Source organism: Haliotis rufescens, unplaced genomic scaffold (assembly GCF_023055435.1).
Source record: "Haliotis rufescens isolate VD_foot unplaced genomic scaffold, xgHalRufe1.0.p SCAF_19, whole genome shotgun sequence".
In the NCBI taxonomy this organism is placed as follows: Eukaryota; Metazoa; Mollusca; class Gastropoda; order Lepetellida; family Haliotidae; genus Haliotis; species Haliotis rufescens.
Window position 1 is genome coordinate 21,714,311 of NW_025963879.1, and position 25,864 is coordinate 21,740,174.

Here is a 25,864-nt window from a genome sequence, read left to right on the forward strand (position 1 = left end):
TCTATTTCTTTTACATTACAATCTATATTCCATTAACAATCACTTATTTCCGTCCTATGCATAATATACTTGAGGGAATGTCAAAGCAATTCTGTGGCGATAGAAGACATTCAGAAGATCACGTTCTGAAAGGGTTTTTTCAATGACGTACATACATATTTCTTTCGTCTTTTGATGTTTTATGTTTCTCCTAAACCATATCTTTCTTAAAAAGAAAGATGGTGTCCATGTTATACACAAGGCATCATACAGAAGTCCACAGATAACTCATTTCCTCATCATATTGGGGATACTTTTAAAGGCAGAATGTCTGACTTGGATTAAATAACCAATACATAACGTTATTAGCCTTTTCAAGAACGAGAAAAGAACATTCAGATTATTTACGACTGTTCTCGAATCTGGAAAGCTCCAAATGTACATCTAGGTTTGCCGTGATGTTGAGAGAGGATCGATCATTTATCGGACTGACATTAGTACCGCGTTGGTCCTTGAGAATCTCAGAGAATTCTTTCATTGCGTGGCAGGGAGGGCATTGTTTCATAGAGAATCGAATATTGTTCAACAAGTTTGTCAAGGTAAACACGAAATGACAGGAGTGCCTCAACGCCGGGTTGTTTCCCACGTGACCGGTCGTAATAGGTTTAACTCGCTCAAAGGTTACCTTTGTTAAGAATCGTAATTCAGATGAGAAGAGTTAAGACTATACAATGGAGCACAAATCGACTTCTGTGTCCAAGGATTTGTGGCTTCGTGCAATTCTGAAGGAAAAATAGTTTGGAATATTGACCTTAATATTTCGAGTACTTTCTCAATTCGTCTCTTTTATTGTAACGTCTGTAAGTGCTTCTAGTTCCATGACTTCTTTTGAAGGCATATCTAGATGAGGAATATGGTCTCTGATATATAGTAGTGTACTGATTACTAACCAACGTTATGCCATTAGATGTTCAAGCATCCAGCTATTTGCAAAATAAAATGGTATTTGTGACACCTACCAATATGTCGATACATTTATAGTCGATAAATGGACACTTATTCTTATTTCTCATTCTCACCACCTTATTACTATCATTACTACAAGTAATCAGTAATCATAGGCGTCTTATTTCACAATACAATTAGTTCAACATCTCTTCAAAGAACAATGGTACATCAAAGGCATGTTATATCATTATACAGTTGTGAATAATTGATTCAATTCAATGTTATTAATTTCTCACCATTGGTATTTTGACATCTTGGTATTACGTCTTAAAGAGATATTCAAGACAGACCTATATTGGTAGATGTGTGAACAAGGAGTGGAAATAGACATTGTTCTTTCCGTATCCATCTCACATCAGTCTTCATGTGATGTTCATCGTCGTTGATCATGATGTGTAGTTTTTCAATTGCGCGACTCGGGAAAGATAATACAAAGATCTATTATTGTAAAAGGCAATTCAAATACTATGGAACACTTAATGACAGTTATTTAGTTGTCTTAATGGATGGTTTGATAGATGGTCCGTTTATATGATTTTCACAGCTATTTTGCCCTTAACGCCAAATGGAATCTGTTTCGGCGGATGATCAAGACTGGTTATTCTCGTGCACTGACATTATATGTTTACAAAGAGTAAAATGTCTGAGAACACGCTCTGTAGCAAGACTTGCTATTATCAGAACATGTTGTCAAGTCCAGACATATAAGCAACCAAGATCATATTACTGGCTAATATTTAATAAAAAATAATTCATTACCTAAAGGTATACAATATTAAGAAGTATCAATTCAGCATGGCACGTGATCCGCCACATGAAAACAACAATTAGAGAAAACTTTTATTTCCAAAGACGTAACTATAGATAAAGTCATCCTTATCTTCAAAGGTTCGGGAAAACGTGCCAGATATGAAAGCAATTGTATCCTGTAGTTTACTGAGAAAGAATACGTAAAATACTAGAACAAGGGCAACAATTGTGCCTCCCTCTTGTTGTTTCTTCATGCACATGAGTCAGAATCCCTTCTCGGATTGGCGACATAAAAACGAGGGAATTTGGCCAAGAAGTATAACTTTACGCTTCACGTATATTGATGATGTGATATGGTTCAATAATGGTCAAATAGTCAATTCCTTGCCCCTGATTTAGACAAAAAGAGACCTGTGAAAACGTCTCATCTGTTTCATATTTGGATCTATGCATAACAAGTCAGAGTGAGAAAACGCTCACCACAAGAGTGTATTTCCAATAGTCAACTTTCTCTTTAAATGTCGAGTAATATTACTCCAGCTCCAGGCTTTGGTGTCTACAATTCAAAACATTTGAGGTACAATTGATTATGCTCTTACCCTTCGAATTACAAAGGCAGTCATGCGAATCTGGCTCAAATATTGTCTGATCATGGTGACAACATTCGAGGCATAAAAATGTGTTATGTGTGGAGGACATTTCCAGATGTGAGACATCGGTTATACTTTGTCCGATGCAATTACCTATTTTGATTTGTATATGTTCCAGTGTTTTGTCATGTGACAATTGACTTGCCTTTGCTCATGTTTGTGACGGTGCCACTATTGGACAGGATGCAGGATGCGAACACCTGGTATCATCACTATTTGATAGTAATTCATAAACACATGCTCATGATATAGTCGGAATCGTACAGTGCACTACATAGATTGTATCATCATGGAAAGAGTTCCGTCACTTTTATTGACCAAAACATGTACCTACATAATATCTCTGTAGCTATGTGTTATGCATATAAAATTTCACCCTACGAATTGTGCTCCTTCTTTGTCGCACAAAGATCACTTCGTTGAGCATTGATATTTGCAAAGAGTTCAAATGTCATATAGCACTGTGTTTACTTGTGGTTACATGAATTAAAAATGAAATGATTTCACCGATCTAATATTGTTACATTATTCGGTTGTCATAGAAATCTGGTGCCACAGCTTGTCCGAGAATGTTCAGGCTAATTGACACGGGACATTATAATTACGTTTATTACGTGTAAACCAAGTGGATCCTCAGTTCCTGTTGAGAACATGACTCTTAAAGGAGTCTTTCAATTATTCAGCATATTAATGTTTCGCGAATCTTCGGTGCATCGGCTCGTCTCCATGAGCTTGAACAGAATGTCTCTGATATTGACAAAGCTAATTTGTCGTTTTTAGTCGCAAAGTCGTCTCTTGTGACAAGTTACACGTGGCTGGAATCCAACGTCTTGCTTCTTCTGACACTGAAACAGACGGTTAGTTAGCCTGGCATCATGATGTTGAAGGGACGAGTATCTAAATACCATCTGTCAAGCACACACTGTAATGTTGTCATATAGATGTCAGTGTGACAATGATTTCAAGAAAAGGAAGAGATATTACCATTATATTTATATCCATTGACGTTGATGAAGAATGGGCCAAACAAGTGAATATTGACAAAGCAAATTTTATTGAGGTCAGGATTTTGAAAAAGGTTAAACCTATTCAAATGCATCTTCACTCTGAATATGAATACGTTCAATTATGATAAAGATTGCTTGCACTTGAGTCGCTGCAAATCAAGTTTTTTTCCATATCTTCGTGAGAATCCTTTACTTCCATTTCATGGGAAGATTACTTCCAGGCAGATGGTTTAAGGTTTCAAACATTTATTCGTTGACATTGTGTACGATCAACACCAAGACTACACCTAATTCTATCCGTCATTGACATGCGACAGTTTCGGATGTTTTTTTGTGTAATAAAATGTGTTTTCTTGTAATTCGACGCCGCGGGAACCTGTTTAGTGCCCGCTGCCATATCAAACCGTAATACATGGTGTAGCGATAATGGTCGAGGAATGTAATGATGATTCTCTTAAGCTTCCAATTGATGAGATGACCATGGGGACGGCTACAATCTGGAGTGTTGCATCCTTGCCTTTGATAGTCCATCTATACAGCAAGCATCATTAACACGTGTTGTTCACAGCGGCTTTTGGGCGCCACAAATCGCTGTGCAGAGATGCGTCACTCAGCTGTTGGGGTCTACTATAAATTTGTTCGAATTCCAACGACATTGATGTCGTCGTTGGTATTTTATCGTTGGGCGACACTGGTCCAAGACATTATACCAATTTTAGTGAAAATGTAGCGAATAAAAGATTTCCAAATGCTTAGGAAACATTTTCTAAAAGCAGAGTCCTTTGTATGATTCCGACATTTTAACTCTGGTATTTTAACTGGTATTTTTATCAAACAACAATCATTAACGAACTAGTTTCTTGACAAAGAAGGAGCACACTTCGTAGGGTGAAAGTTATAAGTCAACAAACATATTCATAGAGATGTTGGTGTTGGTCAATAAAAAGCCACTAAACCCATTTCCACGATTATTAGAGATATCAGCTAAAATCTTCCATTGTGCGATTCCGACTATATCATAAGCATGTGATTATGAATCACCATCGACTAGTAATGATGTACAGCTGATAAGCCCAGGTTAAACATCAGAGGTTTCTGGGGTTCGATCCCAGATCACCTACTCCTGAACACCAATGCACTGGACTACCCATGTCCTCTACCCCGAAACAGGGAGCAGCTACAATCACAACGCGTGAAGCACTGATAGACCCTACCCATCCTCCCATCGCTGACAACTATACACTCATTCAATTTCTTCTGGCATCGAGGTGCAGGTAATCTGCAACGACATACTCAGTGGACCCGCTGCAGTGGTCATGGAACGTGATGCATGATTTATTAGAGTTTCTAAGTATGTTCCAGTCCAAATGTATTTTCCCACATCGAATTGCTAAAACCGTCCCAGCCAATGATTAGAGCGTAGTCACTGAGGAGAAAATAGATTAGACCGTTTGAGGCAAACGCTGCCCAGCATGATTTTAGTCCCTTAATTTCTGTGGTAGCCATCAACGTTGCGAGGACATCTGGCAATCTGAACATCTCGCGTCTGTGTCAGGAGAATAGACAGAACGTCCTGAACACGAACTGAGGTGATAAAATTGACCCAGCCGTGACAAAAGTTCTCTTTGGGCACCCTTGTATCTATCCGCTTCAATTGTTCTGCTGAAGAAACACTGCATTACAAAAAACCGATTCGCCGTCAACGCCGCCATGGTCTCAACCCAGCTATCTAGATTGTATGCGTTGAGATGACAGAACTGGAAGTCTGAGAGGGTTCAAGGTCGACAATGTACACTGTTCTTAAACATGACCTACAGCACCCAGACAGACAGTTTAATAATTCACACAAACTCGAAAGATAGAGATATCCTGATCAGACCGTCCATGTTGATATGTACAGAAATAGCGGTTCGTTTGTTTTATCTGCCCTGTGGTGAAAAGACACTAAGGCAAGGTTTGATTCGTGGTATGACGCTTGTGATAAGTTTAGTCCGTATCGCTTATGTGCTTCATTAGGTCGTCAGTTGTGAAACATATCGGCAAGTCAACCGTCCTCAGTCGAGGCATAGACCTAATGGTCCTTGGCCGCCACCTATTGACGTTTCTAGCAAAAGCTCTGTTAATTAAATGGCGCTGTCATTTTTATCGCAAGCAGTGATACGCTTCCGATACGTCGGGTTCTAAGTCCATCAGTCTCTGAGAGGATGGTCTTTTGGAATTTTGATCCCCAATAAGTAACATGAATTTGCCCAGAGATCTAGCGGTACCCATCTTTCTGATTAATTTGGAATGTGTTATCAATCATATTTGAAATGAGGGCATCAATTCTGTAGAAAAGATTTTGATTTGGTTACATATAAATTATTCACTCTTACGGGGATGACTTTCATGAACAATGGTGATTACAATGAAAGGTTATCACTCGAAAGTAGCCTGGTTAGTGAGAAATCTTCTCGCTGAAAATCGTTGGTATGCTGGTGTGACGTGCTTCAAACCAAATATGAAAGTACAGAAAGGTCTCATATTCTTGATGGCATTGGTAAATATTTTTGACTGATAAGTTTATGTTCCTTTCAGATAGATGCTAGCATAAGGTCTATATATGGCGTTAATAACATAAACTGCCAGACAAAAGAAAATATACGCTTGAAAATTGGATTTAACTAAAATACTACAAAACAGTCGCCGAAACACTGCCAACTTAAAGTCCAAAAACATAACTATGATACCAGTATCCAATACATCACCATCGAATAATCATTGTTTGTTTCACGTTTAGCCACCATCAAACATGGGTTTATACTTTCTTTTGCCCGACTGTTTATCTCACTTGTATTGGAGAAAATTTACTAGGATGACAAAAAAACACCTACACCATCTACTTAACTGTCACGTTCATTTCCTTTAGTACTTTTAATGATAAGAACAACTTACTCCATCTGGGGGCGGTCGGGTAGCCTAGTGGTTAAAGCGTTCGCTCGTCACGCCGAAGACCCGGGCTCGAGTCCCGAAATGGGTACAATATGTGAAGCCCATCTGGTGTCCCCGGCTTTGATATTGCTGGAATATTGCTAAAGTTCACTCACTCACTCACCACTCCATCTGGCATCGTATCTTTAACCTTATGAAATCCATTGTAAATCCATGGTTCTCTAACCATTTGCCAATATTATGGTTCTGTTTGTGGCCTAATATTGGCCTCATTGCCAGAAGGTGCACCCTGAATTCAGTTCTGTAGCTCTTATTATATATGTTTTCATCTGTTAGTTTATCTGTCATACCATATTTTTTAACTTATTTTTGGTAGTTTATATGGCATGGCCATTCTTGATTATCTCATGTATTATAGACCCATTCTGTTTTGACCAATGGTTCATTCAAGAGCGATTCGAATGACACGACGCTTAAAGAACAGTCATCCAATCACATATTTAACAAACAGATATTCTGTCCCAGGTTAGGGATCTGAGAGATGGTTGCGAAAAAGGTCGTTTTTTAGTCGTAATGGAATGAAAATAGAATAATCAAGGACATGTTGGGGCGGATTTCTTCGCAAAATAGTTTAAACCTGAATGTAGAATACAAGCTCTCTATAGATCTTCTTCATGTCTCGTGTCAGAATGATTATATCCAACAAACAAACTTCCCGAGGATTAAAAGCAACGTCTTCACAGGAAATTATGTAGTATACAAGCTCTCTATGGAACTTCTTAATGTTTCGTGTCAGAATGATCATATCTAACAAACAAACACCCTGTGGATTAAAAGCAGCGACTTCAAAGAAACTCAGCTCTCGTTTTCGTTCATAATATGTTTCAGTTGCTGAGTAAGCAAAGAGAAGAAGCAAAATCTGTGTTCCTCATATCTTCTAAATGGTTTTCCTTGGTCCAAGTAATAGAAAAATACTTTCCTTTGAAAGTACGGTTTTGTCAACACCGGTGTAAGGCCCCATCGATTGCGGTTTATCTGAAACCTTGGGAGGGTTAAGATTGAAAAGATGTGAAATGGGCTTAAGTTGATAAGGGTATTGTCTGAATGTTCTGCTCCTGTCAACGGTTGTAGGGTAATGAGCAATGGGGCCTGAGCCAGAACAGGTTGCCCGTGTTGATGTAGTTACTCCGGTCTATTAACGGTCTCAAACCTTACTGTAAATCTGCCGTCGGTTGCGAAAAGAATGGAGGATTTGGTGAAGTTGTGTGCTGGAATTTGGGTCTATCGAGAACAGCGTTAAAGCATAGTAGGAAAAGGCAACGTCTTAGCACTTTTCGCCGATGAAAATTGAATTTGTGATTTCGGCAGCTATTGGCGGTAGTTGTCGAAGGAGTAATTTGGCTTGTTTGGTGGATAGTATGGTGGTTGGGTTGAGTGAGTTACCGACTGGGCTGCCATGGCGTGTGATGGACGTGTTAGAGTTGACAGTATGGGCTATTGGCCGTGCATACATTTACATATGGAAAATATCAATATAGATATGTCCAACTTCTACGGCCATTGTTTATGTAATCACGTCTCCCCTGGCATGACAGGGTTAACGTGCGGAACATAAGTGAAGATCCTGGTTGAAGAAAGTGAACACGAATTGTCTCTTAAATGTATGACAGCGTGGAGTGGATTGGCGTGTGATTCTCCAGAGAGACGTTGACTTAAGTAAAGCTAAATCGCAAACCTCATTTAGGAAAAGATACATTTCACTCGTAAGGATTATCGCATGCATTAGTACATTTTCTTGTTCCTGCAATAGGAACTTATTGTAGAAATCGACACTAATTTTGAAAAGATTATTAGTTGTATATATGACTCTAATAACAGTGTGACATTTACGGAATAGCCAGGGATTATTACTTTGGATATGTGTACGATATTTTAATGAAAGATATTATACTGGCAGTATACTAGATTACGAAGAGATCCCCTATTTCCTAGAGAAAGCTAATTGTTTCTTGACAGGGTGTACCTTAGACGTTGAATGGTTAAATTTCACGCAGCATTGACAACAATTATTCCCTGTTTGGACTTGTACAACTTATGTTATTTCAGGTGTACAATTGACTTGCCCGTGCATGTGTTTGTGACGGGTGCCGCAGTTTCTCTAACAAATGGTATCATCACTATATAGTTGGAACTTTCTTATGATTAAGGAAATGTTTTTGTCGCTTTTATTTACACCTTTTTTAATGAACGTCTATGCATATATGATGAATAGTACCCTACCCGTCTGCATGTGGTCGACATAGTCTCCACAAACCTGGATGCAATGTCCATATTATCATCCTTTAATCCGCGGAGGAAATGCACTAAGGTCCATAATCTCGAAAAGCTGAGGCACGTCCCTTGGCTACCAGCAAGGCTGGTTGTCGTTTCGAATCCCACTACTGATTGGCTATGATCCTTGGTTTATCAACGCCAAATCTCGAGGGATCATGAAATTGTTCAACGGCTGTGTGACCTTCAACTTTCTTCACAAATAGAGATGACACGCTCTTGCACGGTGGGCGTCAAACCCAACTCGCTCACTCATCCTTGGGACATTGTGGCCACGTCGGCCTTCAAGTTTTATGTATGAAGTGTTTACTTTCCTGCCAATGAGTCTTTTCTTTCAAAGGTTAACACAACTCAATTAAGAGTCGTTTGTCAAATGTCATTGTATCGTTGTTGCAGCGATAAGGTGACATCATCACTGGAAGCAAGATGGTCAGTACGTGTTTCAAATCTCTAGAGGACGGTGGGGGTTTCCTATTGGTCAAAGCGTTCGCTTGTCACGCCGAAGGCCCGGGTTCGATTTCCCACTTGGCGTCAATGTGTGATGCCCATTTCTTGTGTCCCCCGGTGGAATTTTGCTAAAACGGCGTAAAACTAACTCAGTTATTGGTGCAGAAAGTGTTTGCTGCTGTAATGCCCACTGAAACACAATTTCGTGATGGCATCTACTGACTGGATTAATGATCCAGTGGGGCCAACCACGTGTCTTTGTGGCCCGTGAAGATTCCGGGGTAGAATAGGTCTTTAGCAACCCATACTTGTCGTAAAAGGCGACTATGCTTGTCGTAAAAGGCGACTAACGGGATCGGGTGGTCAGGCTCGCTGACTTGGTTGATGCATGTCATCGATCCCAATTGCGTGGATCGATGCTCATGATATTAATCACTGGATTGTCTGGTTCAGACTCGATTATTTACAGACCGCCGTCATATAGCTGGAATATTGCTGAGTGCGGCGTAAAACAACAAACCAATCAAAAGTGTCTTTATGTCATCTAGACACGACGAAACAAAGAAACCCACAAAACATACTATAACGGTTGTGGAATGATATAACGTCCTTTCACAAGTGAGGTAGGCACATTCACCCGGGAAATCTGTACCGCCTTGTTACAGAATGGTAAAAAAAATATCAACGTGGTCTTGATAAATTTTGGTTAAAGTTAATATTTGCCTAATGTGGTATATATTTCGTTAAGTCAAATGACAGTTTTTTTCAGATTGTGAAATACAAAAAAGTATCCATACGTATGATTTCCGGGTACTCCGGGTGGTTGGTGGACAGCGGGACTCGAATACCTTTTGCCAGCACCATACCCGTGTTCCTGGGTTGCACCAAAGGGGGTGAACGTCAGAGACCTGCATCACGTCGAGCTTTCATCCCATTGTAAACTGACACGCCGTAACTGGAATGCTGTTCAAAGCAGCGTTAAATCCAACTCACTCACTTACTCACTCAAAGATGGATTTCTATTCATTGACCACCAGATCGCCATTTCACTCTTACAAAACACATGGGTATGATTTTTTCACGCACTGTAGTAATAGCTTGTTATTGACAAGGCATGAATAGATTTGCGTGGAAGATATTGAGAGTGTTGATATTGACCCGAGTTCCCCTCCTCTGACCATCGCCTCTTTGATGGTCACTTTCAATTTGTTCACGGAAAAAGAGGATTTTTATCGATGATATAAAGTAAATCCTGTCTTGTAAATGGAAAAAGGATAGCACCAGTCTAGAATTCTAAAGCAGAGAATTGATTCAATGTAAATCGCCTTGGCAATTTGTGTTCACAAAATTGAGCATTACAGATCTCGGTGCTATTCAGAACAAATTTTCCCAGGAACAATTTGATCTATTAAACCTGAACGCACAGCATCCCGGCCACGGAGTCTTTCGTATGACAACATGTGGGAGCTATCTCACACTGGCGCATTAAAGCCCCAGATAGCCTACGATTTTTTAGTGAAGGAAAATGGTTTTCGCGTACAAAATAAAAAAATAATTTCTCGCCCGATGGCAAAAAATCCATACATGATGGTATAAACAACACAATGCCAACTCGGACTGGTAGCGGCGAGGGCTAATGTCATCCTCATCCTCATCCTCATCCTCTATAAATCTCCCCTCAGATTCCAACACTCACAAAAGACCGAGACCAGCTTCTAAAACCCCTTTATGTTTTCATTACCCCTGTATTCAGTGCCCCCCTGTCTGCCATGTACCGGAGTTCATTGTATCTAAAGTACTGTCTCCGCGCTGAATCGATGGCAGATTCCAACGATAGTAGGTCGACCTCTCGCCTTTGACTTGTGCAGGGGTCTTGTACCCAGGGGAATCCTTCTAGTGGACGACGTGGTCTTAAATTGCTGTAACACACAATTACAGGGGCATCTCCTCACTCAATCCTTATATCAAACCGGCCTTGTCGAGTTAAATACTGGCAAGAAAAGTTCGTTTATTGAATGCGTCAGTGAAGGGATTAATTGTGAAATAATAGCAGGAGATCCGACTCTATTTCCCGGTGGCAATTGAACATACCCTCTCATTGTAAAGGACCCCGTGCGATTACAACCAAGAAACCACCATGGTCAATAACAGTGTCTGTGCCGCCCGTGATCTATTGCCAGATGATCAAAGTTTATGCCTGGTCAGGACTTTTATTTCGATGGCTGAGCTGGTCCAGGGAGCGGCAGGGATTACCTCATCAATGGACGTAGTTTGTTCTCCTACTAGGAATGTTTAATTGAAGACTATATTTAAATTAACGTACTCGAGAAATACATGTATATGTTAAACCTCGTTAACACACGGATGACACATGATGACACAACTCCTCCTGTTCGTGAAGAGATTCAGATGTTGTTTGATCTCATATAAAGGCGTTTTAATGATGAACGGCAAATGTCAGCGCTATAGTTCTTGCCCGAGATCATCAGTAAATCTGTTCTGGTGAAAGGTTTACTGTTCTTCATGACGTCAGACTCGACAAAATGGGTGAGTCAGTGAGTGAGTTGGGTTTAACGCCGCTTTTAACAGTATTCCAGTTATATCACGGCGTGTCAGCTTAATGTGGGAGGAAAGCCCGAAGTGATGCAGGTCAGACGTTTACCACTTCGGTGAAACCCACGTGCACGGGTATGGTGCTGACAAACCTAGAAACATAATCGGGGCGAACCGGGATTCAAACCCACAATCATAGGTTTCTGGTATGCCCAAGGGACGCAACTCTGCACAGCGAATCGCGGCGCCTTAGACGACTAGGCCGACCGTGGCCCCCTCAACAAAATGGAGATTGGAGGATTGAAATGAATGCAAGAATGGTTAGAAAATGGACAGGTGGCCACCAATTCATCACATTGATGCTTGGTCACCCTAACAACACTAAGTTGGACTGATCCTAACAACACTAAGTTGGACTGACCCTAACAACACTAAGTTGGGTTGTTGGTTACCTACCTATACTGTGGAAATAGAGGTTATCACGCGAGTGTGTTTGGGGATGGTAAATATCCTGCATTAGGAATAAACATTGTATTTAGCGAGCCTTTGCGAGCTAAATACATAGTGTTTATTCCTAATACAGGATATTTACCATCCCCAAACACACAAACGTGATAACCTCTTTATCATATAATGTCATTCTTTAATTCTGTGCTTCAAAATCGCTTTCCCTCTCTCACATACATAACCGAAACATTGCGAGTTTTTCTGGAAAGGGCGCATTAATATTTATTACGTCACAGGGTAACTGATGTGTCAGTCGGACAGTGACAGTACCCAATATAGTTCCAACTGAAATCTGTTTCTTATACAGTGGCGAAGCAACATATACGCAAAACAACAATTGTTTTTAATTGCCTTTCGCGGCAATCCATCTGTCTGTCCGCTAGAGTAACTGCCCTTTGTCAAAGGGAAGCTACTCTAACCCTAGTCTATGAGACGTCACGGCCACGGTCAGTCGTTGTTGACAGTCGGTCTGTCCTGTCATAACGTTAAGAAGTGTAGTCAGATGTACACACAGCGACAAAACGAAACAAGGTAACAATTCAAACATATTTCGGACAAATCCAACTATTTTAATTTGTGGAGAAGGTTTCAAGCCGCAGAGGTCTACAAGCACAGATATGGCTACTGATCCCGCTTGGCTAGGCCTCGTGCCCTCGGAAAATTGTTTCGAAATTTATATCTCTAAAGTTGCCCAAACTTATAAAATGCCTTAGCTACGTCACAGTAAGAGACTGAATTTCAGTATATCAGACTGTTCTTTTGATAATGATAGCAATTATCCCTGTAGTTTATCCAGATTCCCGATGGTTAATTCTGACTCGATCCCCGAATGATGAGGGCGACGCCATGTTTGTTTATAAACAGTGAAAGTAGTCCCTACTTGACCTTTGATATTTGCATCTCTATCCGCATATGACCCCAACGGATATCGTTTTTATCCGTTGGCTTTATCCTGCCGAGAAACCTACCCATTATATGATAACACTAAATATCTCGCCTCAGGGTTTACCGGCCTGAAAGTATTCCATACGAAACGCAAGTAAACTAAACACTGCGATTCTCCTGGGACGCAAAAAGTATTGTTCATTTTTAAATCAGTGAAACTAATCTATATTATTTTAATGATAGCATGTTACATAAAACTGACATTTCTGATCTGGTAAGAAATAAGTCAATGTTCAGCACGCCAGTGGTTGATGTTCGCCAATCTAACATTGAAATCCCATCTGGGGGCACGGGTGGCCCAGTCGTCTGAGGCGCCGCAATTCGCTGTGCATTTGCTTTCCATGGGCACGCCAGAAACCTATGATTGTGGGTTCAAATCCTGGTTCGCCCCGATTATGTTTCTAGGCTTGTCAACACCATACCCGTGCTCGTGGGTTTCACCGAAGTGGTAAACGTCTGAGATCTGCCTCACTTCGGGCTTTCCTCACACATTAAGCTGACACGCCGCAATATAACTGTAATACTGTTTAAAGCGGCGTTATAATTTTGACTTTGTGCACTCAGTGTTTGATATCAAAATTTACAGTTTAAAAAGGGCATTTTCTCGGGACCATATATGGTCCCTTGGCACTATGCGGGTGTGAAAAGTGAGGGACCATATATGGTCCCGTTGCACCAAGATGGTTAAACCCAATTCATTCACTGAAATCCCATGTGTAACAGGCAAGGGGACGTTCTTCCATATCATTTCGTTTAACTTTCTTCACTTTTTTGCCTTTTAAGCTCCATTGAATCCGCTTCAGTGGATAAACGAGGCTGATTATTCTCTGACGTGTTTAATTCTGAGCAATGTGACATGTATGACAATCAGGGCTCCAGATAGTCTTTTAAACCCTCGAGTGTTCACTGACAAGTTATCATTCACACTAGGTACTGATAGTTTCCTTTGGGTGTTTAGAATATTTTACTCCCTAGAGTAGACTTTTTAAAAATTCTGTTCAAATGCTGTTTCAAGTGCCATCTAATTTTTATATTTTAGTGTGCTACCCCATGCCATGTGTACATCCTGTCACATAAGTTCACTACGTTAATATACATGTCTAATTAGCAGTAGACGAGACGTCGCGCCTTGTTTCTGAATAATTAACAGAGTTCATTGATGTGTGATGCCTGCACTCGATCAGCAAATAAAGCCATGTAAAGAAATACATCCACGCAGTTGAAAAGGATACATTGTGTTATTGTGTTGTAATACTATTGTGATTTTTAATTTTGATATATTTTTTCATGCGTACTTGTACGCAAGCACCACGAACTTGATCAGGTTGTGGTGATCTAGTTTGCGTACTTTATGCAAATACGCATCTGATCTGGAGCTCTGGATGAACAACATCTGTAAAATTCTTTGAAATCAGATTCACAGCTTGTACCAGCCAAAGGTATGACTGAGAGTCACGTGTACTCGAAAATAGATAGAATTAGCTAACTCCCCGATAGCGCACGTAGTAGAATTGTGAGCGCCAAGTTCATTATTTTGTGGCTAGAATATTAAACAACTGTTGGACAGATGTTACAAAACAATTCTAAAATTCTAGCATTGTGCTGTCACTTAATCATCCGCTCATTTATCCTCCCCGCTGATCTTAAGCGCCTGAAGTCAGTTTGGTTAATTCGCGTTGTGTCCCCTGCTTGTAAAGATCCGTTAGTGGTAGGTTCGAATCCCACCTTCACCCCGATTATGATCCAAGGTTTGTCTGTACCATATGTGAGTTCATGGTTTTCACCGACGGACTAAACGTTTATGGTCTGTGCTTTAATACATTAGGCTTACATGCCTAACATGCCTTACATGCCCCACATGCCTTCCATGCCTCACATGCCTTACATGTCCTACGTGCCTCACATGCCTTACATGCCCCACATGCCTTACATGCCCCACATGCCTCACATGTCTTACGTGCCTTACATGCCTCACATGTCTTACTTGCCTTACATGCCCCACATGCCTCACATGCCTTACATGCCTTACATGCCTTACATGCCCCACATGCCTCACATGTCTTACGTGCCTTACATGCCTCACATGTCTTACATGCCTTACATGCCCCACATGCCTCACATGCCTAACATGCCTTACATGCCCAACATGCCCAACATGCCCCACATGCCTTGCATGCCTTACATGCCTTTGGTGCCTTACGTGCCTCACATTCCTTACATGCCTTACGTGCCTTACATGCCTTACGTGCCTTACATGCCCCACATGCCTTACATGCCTTACGTGCCTTACATGCCTTACATGCTCAACATGTCTTACATGCCTTACATGCCCCACATGCCTCACATGCCTTACATGCCTTCCATGTCCCACATGCCTCACATGCCTCACGTGCCTTACATGCCTTACATGCCCCACATGCCTCACGTGCCTTACGTGCCTTACATCCCCTACGTGCCTTACATGCCTCACATGCCTTACGTGTCATCCATGCCCTGAGACACTGGTAAAAAAAGCGTCACTCACTCACTATTTCACCGACCCATCTGGTATCTATTATTACCCTCATCTGTACTTCATGACATTAGATCCAGGAGAGAATAGGTCTTCAGCAACCCATTCTCGCCGTAAAAGGGGACTGTGCTTGTCGTAAGAAGCAATTAACGGGACCGGGTGGTCACGCTCGCTGACTTGGTTGATGCATGTCATCGTATCCAAATTGCGTAGACCGATGCTCATGACATCAATCAGTGGATTGTCTGTTCCAGGCTCGATTATTTACAGACCGTCGTCATGTAGCTGGAATATTTCTGAGTGCGGCGTTAAACAAGAAACAAACATCAAACTTCATGACATCAGTTGCGGTGCGGTAGCCCAGTGGTTAAAGCGTTCGCTCGTCACTTTTTATTCCCCACATAGGTGTGTGAAGCCCATCTGCCGTGATATTGCTGAGATATTGCTCAAAGCGGCGTAAAATGTTACTCACTCGCTTTATGACAATAACTGCAACACAACTGCTCTGTAAAGAGAATATTGCCCCGACATTCGGAAATGTCTTCGTAAACTTGAATGACTGTACCAACATATTCAAAGAATACTCAAATGTCTATACCATGTGTTCAATTTAATTTGCATATTTACCGACACATACAATCGCAAGGATTGAATAATGAAACTCAGAAACCTTTGCAATCGTGTAATATATACTATCATATATTCATTTCAAACCCTACAAACAATATGTCTGAAATGCACACTGCATTTAATTGCAAATAATGCTACCGATTTTGATGTTGATAATACATGTGTCATCTAATATTAATTGCAAGATACATAATACTCTTGAAAACAACGACTCGTGACAGAGGAGGTTTGGTTGTTCAAGTTCAACAGGTGCTTTATGCATCGAACAGTGTCGTATATATAGAATTTCATGCACTTGGGTACTGAACCCATTATTCTGAATTCAGTCGTGCATAACTGACGGATGTAAATTTAACTTTGAAGTACGCAGCGACAGAGGCTAATTATTTGTGTTTATTATTTATCAGTTCAAGCGTTTTAGGAACACCTGTGACAAGTTACCCAAAACTAGATTTTTCTGCGCAATATGATTGAAATATGAAAATATAATACAGCGATGTGATGAAGTGAATGTTTGAAATAAATACACAGGTTGACGCTGTCCATGGTAACATTTGGTTCTGGGTTTTTTTCCACTTATACTAGTATGCTATAACAACGGGATCAATGATCCTTTGTATATAATTGTTGATTCAAAAAACAGACTTGCCTTGGTCCGTGTCAGTCTTTGAATTTTTCAATCAATATCTATGACCCATATCGATCTACCAATTACTTATTTTCGTAATGACACTGAATACATAAAACGGCAACGCCAGACAACAATCATCAGCTGGAACAGTGAGTGAGTGAGTGAGTGAGTGAGTGAGTGAGTTGGGTTTAACGCCGCTTTTAACAGTATTCCAGGTTATATCGCGGCGTGTCAGCTTAATATGGTAGGAAAGCCCGAAGTGAAGCAGGTCTCAGACGTTTACCACATCGGTGAAACCCACGAGCACGGGAATGGTGCTGACAAACCTAGAAACATAATCGGGGCGAACCGGTATTCGAACCCACAATCATAGGTTTCTGGCGTGCCCAAGGGACGCAACTCTGCACAGCGAATCGCGGCGCCTTAGACGACTGGGCCACCCGCGCCCCCTCAGCTGGAACAGATTCAATTGGGTGTGGAGGCAAAATAACGATGAAAATAATGTGAATGGATCACTGAAATTCTGTGATGACACCAGGTGTTCTCGGAGAAGGTGTCCTGTCCTACCGGTCGCACAACACAAGCTGTGCCTCAACTTTTGAGTATGTACATCAAATCAGCCTATCCCATCTCGGAGACCACCTCACATCGACCTACACCATCTCACTTAACCTATCTCGGACACCTCACATCAACCTACACCATCTCACTTTACCTATCTCGGACACCTCACATCAACCTACACCATCTCACTTTACCTATCTCGGACACCTCACATCAACCTACACCATCTCACTTAACCTATCTCGGACACCTCACATCGACCTACACCATCTCACTTGACCTATCTCGGACACCTCACATCAACCTACACCATCTCACTTAACCCATCTCGAACACCTCACATCGACCTACACCATCTCACTTAACCTATCTCGGAGACCACCTCACATCAACCTACACCATCTCACTTAACCCATCTCGGAGACCACCTCACATCGACCTACACCATCTCACTTAACCCATCTCGGAGACCACCTCACATCGACCTACACCATCTCACTTAACCTATCTCGGAGACCACCTCACATCAACCTACACCATCTCACTTAACCTATCTCGGAGACCACCTCACATCGACCTACACCATCTCGCTTAACCCATCTCGGAGACCACCTCACATCGACCTACACCATCTCACTTAACCCATCTCGGAGACCACCTCACATCGACCTACACCATCTCACTTAACCCATCTCGGACACCTCACATCGACCTACACCATCTCACTTAGCCTATCTCGGAGACCACCTCACATCAACCTACACCATCTCACTTAACCCATCTCGGAGACCACCTCACATCGACCTACACCATCTCACTTAACCCATCTCGGAGACCACCTCACATCGACCTACACCATCTCACTGAACCTATCTCGGAGACCACCTCACATCAACCTACACCATCTCACTTAACCCATCTCGGAGACCACCTCACATCGACCTACACCATCTCACTTAACCTATCTCGGAGACCACCTCACATCGACCTACACCATCTCACTTAACCCATCTCGGAGACCACCTCACATCGACCTACACCATCTCACTTAACCTATCTCGGAGACCACCTCACATCGACCTTGACCATCTCATCTAAACCATCTCAGAGACCACCTCACATCGACCTACACCATCTCACTTAACCCATCCCGGAGACCACAACACATCGACCAACACCATCTCACTTAACCCATCTCGGAGACCACCTCACATCGACCTAGACCATCTCACTTAACCCATGTCGGACACCACCTCACATCGACCTAGACCATCTCACTTAATCTATCTCGGAGACCACCTCACATCGACCTAGACCATCTCACTTAACCCATCTCGGAATCGACCTCACATCGACCTACACCATCTGACTTAACCAATCTCGGAGACCACCACACATCGACCTACACCATCTGACTTAACCCATCTCGGACACCACCTCACATCGACTTAGACCATCTCACTTAATCCATCTCGGAGACCACCTCACATCGACCTTGACCATCTCATCTAAACCATCTCAGAGACCACCTCACATCGACCTACACCATCTCACTTAACCCATCTGGGAGACCACCACACATCGACCTAGACCATCTCACTTAACCCATCTCAGAGACCACCTCACATCGACCTAGACCATCTCATTTAACCCATCTCAGAGACCACCTCACATCGACCTAGACCATCTCACTTAACCAATCTCGGAGACCACCTCACATCGACTTACACCATCTCACTTAACCCATCTCGGAGACCACCTCACATCGACCTACACCATCTCACTTAACCCATCTCTGAGACCACCTCGCATCGACCTACACCATCTCACTTAACCCATCTCGGAGACCATCTCACATCTACCTACACCATCTCACTTAACCCCATCTTGGAGACCACTTCACATCGACATACACCATCTCACTTAACCCATCTCGGAAACCACCTCACATCGACCTACATCATCTCACTTAACCTTATCTCGGAGACCACCTCACATCGACCTGGACCATTTCACTTAACCCATCCCGGAGACCACTTCACATCGACCAAGACCATCTCACTTAACCTCAATTCGGAGGACACCTCACATGGACCTACACCATCTCACTTAACCCATCTCAGAGACCACCTCACATGGACCTACACCATCTCACTTAACACATCTCGGAGACCACCTCACATCGACCTACACCATCTCACTTAACCCATCTCAGAGATCACCTCACATCGACCTACACCATCTCACTTGACCCATCTCGGACACCTCACATCGACCTACACCATCTCACTTAATCCATCTCGGAGACCACCACACATCGACCTAGACCATCTCACTTAATCCATCCCCATGTTGAGGCGCATGTTTGAATATAACTGGTCTCTTTGCTCACGTGTCGTATCCTGACACTCACTGTAAACACCTACCAACAGCTTGTCCTACGTCAGCGTCTAGGTAGAGGGTCGCTGAAAGGATGACGAGAGTATAAAAACAAATCAATAGACAGCTGACAGATTTAATTGTCTGTTTTCAAGTGATTGGAATTACAACATCGATAGTAACAGCATCGATCTACGATCGGAAAAGAGGTTTGGAAGCGTTCTTCTTCCAGAATGACATAATACCATCACAGAATGACGGAAAGGAAATTGCACTATTGGTCACACTAAGTGTAAGTCAAAGTATATCTCCTATGTCAGATGATATTCCTTAATGTCACAAACAACAACATTCGACAAACACTACTCATTCTCTCACAGGGATAATTTCAATGTTTAGGGACCGAATGTGAACATGGCTGACTGCTAGATGTTGACTGCTAGATGTTGTCAAACAAATACTGTTCAATCATAGCATCCAAATATATGTACCGGTTTCCCTACCGGTAAGCGCCGCACTCTATGCGATTTTACCTAACAGCCGGAGACTAAAATGTACGGTACAAATATGTGTCATATCCGGTTTATAGGTGCGCATGCGCCGCGGGCTTAATGTGAAAAGAAAGGATTGGTTGGTTGGTTGGTTGTTTTACGCCGCAATATTCCGTCTATATGACGGCGGTCTGTAAATAATCCAGTAATTCATATCATGAGCATCGATCCACGCAATTGGGATCGATGACATGCATCAACCAAGTCAGCGAAACTGACCACCCGATCCCGTTAGTCGCCTCTTACGACAAGCATAGTCGCCTTTTACGGCAAGCATGGGTTGCTGAAGACCTATTCTATCCCGGATCTTCACGGGTCGAAAAGAAAGGGAGACATATCTACATGTACTGCTAATTTGGCGAGAACGGTTTTACTTCATAACACAGTTAATACAGGCCGCTATTTGCGTTCAGTCGATCGAAGACCAAATGAACAATATGTTTAATGTCGTCCAATCGCAGCCAACGAGAAAATTCCCATCGCCTGTCAAATCGTTTCTGCAGACAGGAACCCAGTTCAAATAAACAGCAGAACACGTGTTCACGAGTCCGTGTTCTCAAGGGGCGGTCGGGTAGCCTAGTGGTTAAAGCGTTCGCTCGTCACGACGAAGACCCGGGTTCGACTCCCGACATTGGTACAATGTGTAAAGCCCATTTCTGGTGTCCCCGCCGTGATATTGCTGGAATATTGCTAAAAGCGGCGTAAAACAATACTCATTCACTGTGTCCTGAAGGTTTCGTCACCATCTCAAAAGGTGAGTGGTATATTCCAGTAAAATGGCCAGCGGAAATCCAAACAGTGAGGAATTGCCTAACTAAACCATTTGAAGTAGCCCTTCTTTGGCAGGAGGTTAATGTCAGCGTAGAGTTGGTTGGTTGGTTGGTTTGTTGTTTAACGCCGCACTCAGCAGTATTCCAGTATGACGGCGGTCTGTAAATAATCGAGTCTGGACCAGACAATCCAGTGATTTATATCATGAGCATCGATCCACGCAATTTCGGATCGATGACATGTATCAACCAAGTCAGCGAGCCTGATCACCCGATCCCGTTAGTCGCCTTTTACGACAAGCATAGTCGCCTTTTACGGCAAGCATGGGTTGCTGAAGACCTATGCTACCCCGGAATCTTCACGGGTCGTCAGCGTAGAGGAATGACTTGTAGTGCAAAAAGGCAAACGCTACTCGAAGACCGCCTGTTGCGAAACAGACATGTATTTGAATAAAAACAATGATTGTAAGTATCGCCCGGAGCTTGGTCTGGTTTGTAAAGAGAACAATTATTAATAAGACACAAGGTCGAAGTACCGACTATTTTTAGAGTTACTATATGTTTTATTTACCTGGGCCCCGTTCCTCAAAGCGATCTTAGCACTAAGGTGATCATTAGTCCCATACTTTAGCATAGCCTTACGATCATCGTAGCGCTAAGATCGCTTTGAGGAACGGGGCCCAGATTATTAGTTATTGATTTCCTGTTGTTGCGATGCAAAAGATGATACAACGCCATATCATTTTCTCGAAGTTGGTGACGAATACGCACGACAAATAACTTTTCTAATCTCAGTACGTGTTTGTCAAATTCACGGTTAAACCTAGTATATTTTCGAAAGTACATATTTATATCGTCCATGTTCATAATAGACCCCCTGCCCTGATATTGATATTGTATGTGTTCTGTCGTTTCGAGTTTTGTTTGTTTGTTTGTTTGTTTGTTGTTTAACGCAATATTCCAGCTACATGCATATGTATATGACGGCGGTCTGTAAATAATCGAGTCTGGACCAGACAATCCAGTGATTGACATCATCGGCATCGATCCACGCAATTGGGATCGATGACATGCATCAACCAAGTCAGCGAGCCTGACCACCCGATCCCGGTAGTCGCCTCTTACGACAAGCATAGTCGTTTTTTACGGCAAGCATGGGTTGCTGAAGACCTATTCTACCCCGGATCTTCACGGGTCTGTCGTTTCGAGTGATTTTATTATGTGCAATATCGTAGTCGTGTGATTAAAACATTCGCTCAAAGCCCCGCGTTCGATTCCCTGTGTGGGTTCCTTTGAAGCCATTGTTTCCACACTGGGATATTACTGGAGTATTGCTGACTCTGGACGCGATTCACTCACTCACTCACTCACTCACTCATCAAAACATCCACCCACCCACCCACCCACTCACTCACTCACCCACTCACTCAATGACTCATGTCATCCCGCCATCTGGAATTGGAAGGGGGAACTGTCCGTTTAATAAAATAAAAACCATTTCTAAGTATATCCCTCAATCACGACTTCGTATTACTCCAACTGTTCACTGTGTAACCGGGCGGTCGGGTAGCCTTGTGGTTAAAGCGTTCGCTCGTCACGCCGAAGACCCGACATGGGTACAATGTGTGACGCCGTGATATTGCTTGAAGATTGCTAAAAGCGGCGTAAAATCAGACTCACTCACTCATTGTGTAACCTCTCAGGGATAAATTGTTGATAATGTGACTGCACACTTTCGAAATTCGAAATTATGATACTCGACAAATAGTAGCATGAAACATGTATATTTGAGAATAATGAAACACATCACTTCCATGTCTTTTCTAACGTAATATTAATGCAGTTGTACACAAACATAACTGGAAACGCGAAACGGCACATGATTGAGTAGTTAAAATCCGTTATGTCAGCTTCAGTCCTTCTGCGCATGCGCGCTACTCCTTAACAGTCCATGTGCGTACAGTATAAATGATGGTTTGTCTAATTTGTTGGAAGGAGATCAAACAATGATTTATCCAATTTTGATCTCTGTAGCACATTTTGACGTCTTTTCCCTCATTAGCAATGCGGCTTGCCACAGGTCAAAAGAAAGCGAGATGGACGATAGTGAGATCCCTCCGCGTGCAGCATTCCATCATCAGATAACCGCTTCCGGCTATATTCCTACGCGTGCTTAAGGACAACATTCTGGTTGGGATCAGGAAGACTTTCCAAAAGTAGCAAATTTTGTCTTCAACATATTGGGATATAACAAGCGGTAATTCTTCTCAGTGAAAGCCTAATTCCCAGGCAGAATTCTTCCTTTGTGAGGCTCGGGCTAAAACGCCTTCCAGCCGTCATCAGAAACTCGGTCTATTTTGGATGATATATGGCATTTTATCGACAAAGGTGTCAAATTGATTTACACAAAATACATTTGAGGCAGTGATATTCTCACTTAAGTTCCCAATGGCTGAACAAACAGAATTGAAAGATTCCGTAGTATTGCTTATCCGAACCCAATCAATCAGACGGACGGGTATAATCACAAATTTGTGTCTTTCAATTTGACTGATGGCTTAAATTGGCCCGGTCGCTGTCTTAGATTTGGCCGACGGAATAACGGCTTTCCTGTGTCACCGACATTGTACCCATTACATTTCAGCGAGCATTGGCTTAACTTATATTTACGATACAAGTCTGGTTGGTATTAGAAACAATCAGACAGAGGAGTCAACTAGGGAACATGGTCCCTCAAGACGCTTGTTGTCAGACCTTATGTCAGGGATGTATATATCTACCAACAATTCGTTTAAAAAAATTGGGTTTAGGGAGCTTTGTACTGTTGGAGAAGGACAAGCCTAGGACTGAACTCGGATCCACTCGGCTTATCCCGGTACTTACCGGAGGCGGCAATGGAGTTGTGACATGGCATGAATTCACTGTAAACCTTGTAACGCCGGATCCTGTCGCATGTTGTTCGTAAATGTGACGGCCGTTTTTGAAGATACGTTATTCCATGCTTAAAGGGGAAGTGTACACGCAAAAATCACTTTCTTTCTTTTTCTAAACAAAACGCAATTTTAGAATGAATTAGTATCTGTGTTTGAAAATATACACTCATTTATTTCACAATTTATGTGAAAAATATAAATCGTTTTAATGCGAAAAATATGTTAATTAATTGTGATATTTTTATATTTTTGTCTATGACACTTCTAGGTTAACACTTTTAATGTGGAAAAAGGACAAGAAAAAGAGGTAAATTTCCGTGTGAACTTGCCCTTTAAGGCACATTAGGCATACGCTTTTATTTGAATACATGACTGTGAAGACGAAAACCTTTTGAACGGTTATATAAGGTTAACGATAGACGCCAGGTTGCGTTTGCGTCATGTGATAGTCATGTGCACGAAAATAGTTCCAAAATGGATTCGTGCATGTGTGCATGCTGGACGAGGTATTGAGTCGGGCCAAATACTTTGGGTTGGTCTTCTTCAGTGAAAGTATGCAGTGAATCTGTGGAATCAGCTGAGGTACAATAAATACATAGCGTCGCCTCCACCATACTCGTGAAGATCCTGGTCAGTATAGATCTTCATCAACCCATGCTTGCCGTAAGAGGCGACTATGCTTGTCGTAAAAGGCGACCAACGGGATCGGGTGGTCAGGCTCGCTGACTTGGTTCATCCCAGTCATCGTATTCCAATTGCGTAGTTCGATGCTCATGATGTCAATCACTGGATTGCCTGGTCTGAACTCGATTATTTACAGACCGTCGTAATCTAGCTTTGTGAAACGAACCCCTGGCCATTTGAAAGCTAAGGAACCGATCACTATGGCAACTTGGCACCACTAACAATATGGCCTATCATTTTACTTTGACAACTGTGAGCACCTCGGAAATATTGGCTATGCAGTTGTTGAAGGTCGTCTTAATCACGACATCATCGTCATCATAGCCATTTATCGTTCAGCATATTCTTCAACTCATCTTTTGTAGGATTTGTCATTTCAAGTACTCTGTAATAAAGTTATCGTGATCATGTTTCTTTATCAACTTGTGATTAGACCCGTGAAGATCCGGGGTAGAAAAGATCTTCATCAACCCATTCTTGCCGTAAAAGGCGACTATGCTTGTCGTAAGATGCGACTAACGGGATCGGGTGGTCAGGCTCGCTGACTTGGTTAATGCCAGCCATCGTATTCCAATTGCTTAGTTCGATGCTCATGATGTCAATCACTGGATTGTCTAGTCTAAACTCGATCATTTACAGACCGTCGTAATGCAGTTGAACTATTGTTGAATGCGGCGTTAAACAACAAACAAACAACCACGCGCAAGAGAGAAGCATCAGTTGCAGAGGACCTATTCTAACCCCGAATCCCCACGGTGTTCGCGTCTTGAACTGCAATAGGGCCGGGATTATGACCCTGAGATTCTTAGCACAATGGGGGCGGTCGGGTAGCCTAGTGGTTAAGCGTTCGCCCGTCACGCCGAAGACCCAGGTTCGATTCCCGACATGGGTACAATGTGTGAAGCCCATTTCTGGTGTCCCCCGCCGTGATATTACTGGAATATTGCTAAAAGCGGCGTAAAACCATATTCACTAACTCACTAACTCACTAAGCACAATGTCTGCGCGCTCGTTGCTGACTGCGAGAGAATACGCATGATCGTGTTTGTCTTACTGATTGTCCACAAATAGTAACATAATTTTCACACGGGTTTTCTGTAAT

At 42.3% G+C, this 25,864-nt stretch overlaps 1 protein-coding gene across 2 annotated transcripts in view; it reads left to right on the plus strand.

The window, feature by feature from the left end:
- Positions 1 to 25,864, plus strand: part of LOC124135293 (probable G-protein coupled receptor CG31760) — a 288,076-nt gene that overhangs the window by 76,651 nt on the left and 185,561 nt on the right. The gene's annotated exons all lie outside the window — the stretch shown is intronic.